We start from the raw sequence: 3,716 nt of genomic DNA, 5'->3' as shown, positions 1-3,716 counted from the left end.
CCCCTCCGCTCTCCTGATTGGCTGATATTTTGGTTCATAGACCACGTGGTCAGAACGGCTGTGTTGATGTTTTGTGGGCGACGCATTTAATCTGTATTTCACGGGCATTTCCTTCTGTTTATGTTCGACGATACGCAAAAACATTAAAAGAAAAACCAAGTGTTCGTCTTTTAGTATTTATTCACCTTTACTTAAACATGCAATTTAAACCATTTAATTTTTAAAACTCTCTTTCCTTTTAATACCTTTTAATTGGCAAGTAACAGTTAAACATCTTATTCTACAATCACTGCAAGGCATTGACTCCATCAGTTCATCTTAATCAGTTTAAATTAATTGTTCAGGTTTATTCCAATAGTTGTATATTTTTCAGCTCTTGTGACTGATTGAACAGTTTCACTCTAATGTTTAGGTATTAATCCATCTCGAGACAGTGTGTCGAAATGTAAACTAAGCGCGTGTTGACTGCCCTCTGCTGGTCAGATGTGATGACCCTGTGATCTGGGCTTCTTCACTTGTGAGAGGGATATAGATCAGCATGTTTGGACACTCAGACAGAGGTTATCTATAAATAAATAAAAAAATGTGGCTTTTCTTTTTCTGCAAAACGTAAAAAGGAAGGGTTTTCTCATTACCCTGTTGATGTCATGCTGTATGTGTAACCACAGACTGTGATATCATCAGGAAGATTACTCATTTCTAGTAGAATGCAAGAGGGAAGCAATTAGTCACGCAGACATGAATGTGACCATACATAGACATAATATTATTAATCACCTTTTTCACAACAGGGGAAAGAACTACAACACTAGTATTCAAACACAGCTTTATATAAAAAAAATATATAATATAAAAAAAGAGGGGGGGGGGGTATGTCATATACTGTATTTATAACTTTAGTGGAGTGAAACTCAAGTACCTGATGCAATATCTCATGCCAAGGATTCAGAAGGCACACGTAAAGGAGAAAGGTTGAGAAATATATTATTCAGTAAATTCTTTGTGATGATTTTAAACAGAGCAGTATATCAGCACATATTATACAGTGCTGCTTGTCAAAAGTTTGACATTATGATTTTTAAAGGTTTTTAATAAAGTCTCTTGTACTCAATAATGCTCAAAGTAAATGACAGACAATTGCAATAAATAAAAACAACACTTTTTTGTAATATGTTTTAAATTGTAATTTATCCCTGTGATGTGTGTGTTTAATAAAAATTAATGCTTTTTATTCAGCAAATATGAACAACTACATTTATAATGTTGTAAAAATTTATAAAACACCCCTCTAACAGTATAAATAACATTTGAATGGTATGTGTGTATGCATGTATAAAGGCCTTACCAATTAGGTTACAAGAAAACAATTTCTCTTCAGCAGGGTTTAATGATAGTTCTGCAACTATATTAACAACAAGGCGCTAAAACATCTGTGTGAACTGCATCAGCCAGCCTTGACTGCATTAAGAGCAGCTATGAATGATAAACAGCCATGACATACAGTATAGAGAATGGAGGAGAGGTTTGTTTCTGTGGCTGTGATCTAGAAGAGTTGAGTTCTTCACTGTGTTCATCATCCCATCTTTACCCACTAACACCATCCCTTAGTCTGAGGGTCACTTTACAGTCCACATGCCCTGCTGAGAGCAGATGAGAGCGTTACACTGCTAGACCCAGTCTGACTCGTACAGCTTTATAGCTCTGGACTTGTGCCTTTATACAGTAGCTCTGGAAACAAATTTATCACTTTAGTATGGTTCATTCAGCAAACATAATGCTCACCTTCCACAATGCCAGTGAAGATTTAGCTCATGAATATTAAGTAGTTCGTGCTGCATTGCATGATAACATTCCACATGTGTGTGCGAGATTTAAGTGAGGCTGCACCCAAAATCACATATTTCAACAGTATGTGACAAAAGAAATGTGCCCGAATTTAGAGTATGCATTAAAACAGTAGGTAAAACTTTCCCGGATGAATGATTTGTTTCAGTGAGATTCTGAAGTGTGCATGTGACGGACACGTTACTATCCCATGAGGCCAAGGGACAGGATTTGTGAATGGCAGTGAACTGACGCTGGAAGCTCACATATAATGATAACATGGCAAATTGCAAATATTTTCACAGATAAAGATTTAATTGATTTCTTTCCCAAGTTGCATTGCCTGCTTTAAAATATGAGACATCAATGTTTCAGGAGTTCAGGACACAATTTCCTATTTGGGTTTATGTATATACTTTATTTTTTAAGATAAACTTTCTTTCCAAGTCATTGTTAGATGCAAGTGTTTCCTGACATAACCATACGCAAAGATTTGATTTCAAAAACAGCCATTAAACTACATCTTATTCATTGAAATCTGCATTTAACCTCACAACAATCTCAGAGTAAAAAAGTGGTGCTAAAATCTGATTTTGTGGTGGTTGTGCATTAAAATTAAACTTTTATCATCTTAAGTGATGAGGGATTATGAAAGTCTGACAGTAATTTTTGTTGAGCACCAAAGAGTTAATTCTAACCCTGCCTGGCTTAAGTATTTGAAAATACAACATTCACTAGAAAACTACTAAAAAGTAATCAAATGAGTTACACTACTTCACATACGAGACTGGAATAATCACATTTTAATTATGATCAATTGTAATCTGGAACCTTTCACATTTCCAAAGTAACCTTCCCAACACTGGTGACTTTTATAAAGACTGGAATAAATCAGATCTTTATGCAAAAACAGCAGCAGAGTTCATTGCATGAAAGACTCACGACTGGGAGATCAAAATAGTTTGAGAAGCGCACATATAGTTAATAAAGCGTGAAGTGTGTAATATGAGGAAGTTAATTCAGAGCAGCTTGACCCAAGTGTTAGCTACTTTTCTGTTACAAACTCAAAGTTATCTACGTTTTCTTCATTAACATACTTTTAAGACTTAGAATAGGAAACTGGGACACAGCAACAATCCTAAAGCTCTTGTTTGAAAGGCAGACAGTTTCTCTTCATTAATATTCATGATTCATGCAGGTGACCGGTGTAACTAGTTTATCTGACAGAAATGTTTTCGAAAATATTCTCACCTGTCTTTGTTGCATCAGTATGCTTGAACTTAGAAAGCTGGCGACCTCGTTAATTATCGCAGAATTAGATGTGAAAATACATTTAATCTTCATATTTACAGTAACTATTTATAGTTCCATCAGCTGAAATCTGCATATTTTTATTCATCTTTACAAATGCATTAATAATGTTTTGATATAGTAAACATAAAACGTTGAAAACTGATATTTGAAATTATTGAAATTGAAACCGCTAGGCGGCAGCAGGTCGCTGTTAAAGAGTCATTTAGATTGAACCGAATCATTTAAATGTTTGATTCATTCAGGATCGAAACACCATCATGTTGCTCAGAGACACAAAACAGCTCTGTGTTCACTGATCTCTATTATAGATCAGCGACTGTGGCTTTGTTTGGATGTATTTATGTTGCTGCAAAAACAGACAATATGGATCTCTTAATAAACTTATAGTTTATTGAACAGTTGTAAAAAAGCTCTACATTTATAATCTGAGAGAAAAAATTGACTCATGTGAAATTGATTTAGTATATGAAGTGGTATAAATATATGCATTTTCTGTCCCCATGTCTTGAATTTGTGATCATTCTGAATGTATTTTTATATTTTAATAGACTCTGAATAATGCAGAGAAAGAAGCGCGC

The sequence above is a fragment of the Carassius gibelio genome, chromosome A21, assembly GCF_023724105.1.
Source record: "Carassius gibelio isolate Cgi1373 ecotype wild population from Czech Republic chromosome A21, carGib1.2-hapl.c, whole genome shotgun sequence".
Lineage (NCBI taxonomy): Eukaryota > Metazoa > Chordata > Actinopteri > Cypriniformes > Cyprinidae > Carassius > Carassius gibelio.
Note: the sequence above shows the minus strand (reverse complement) of the source record.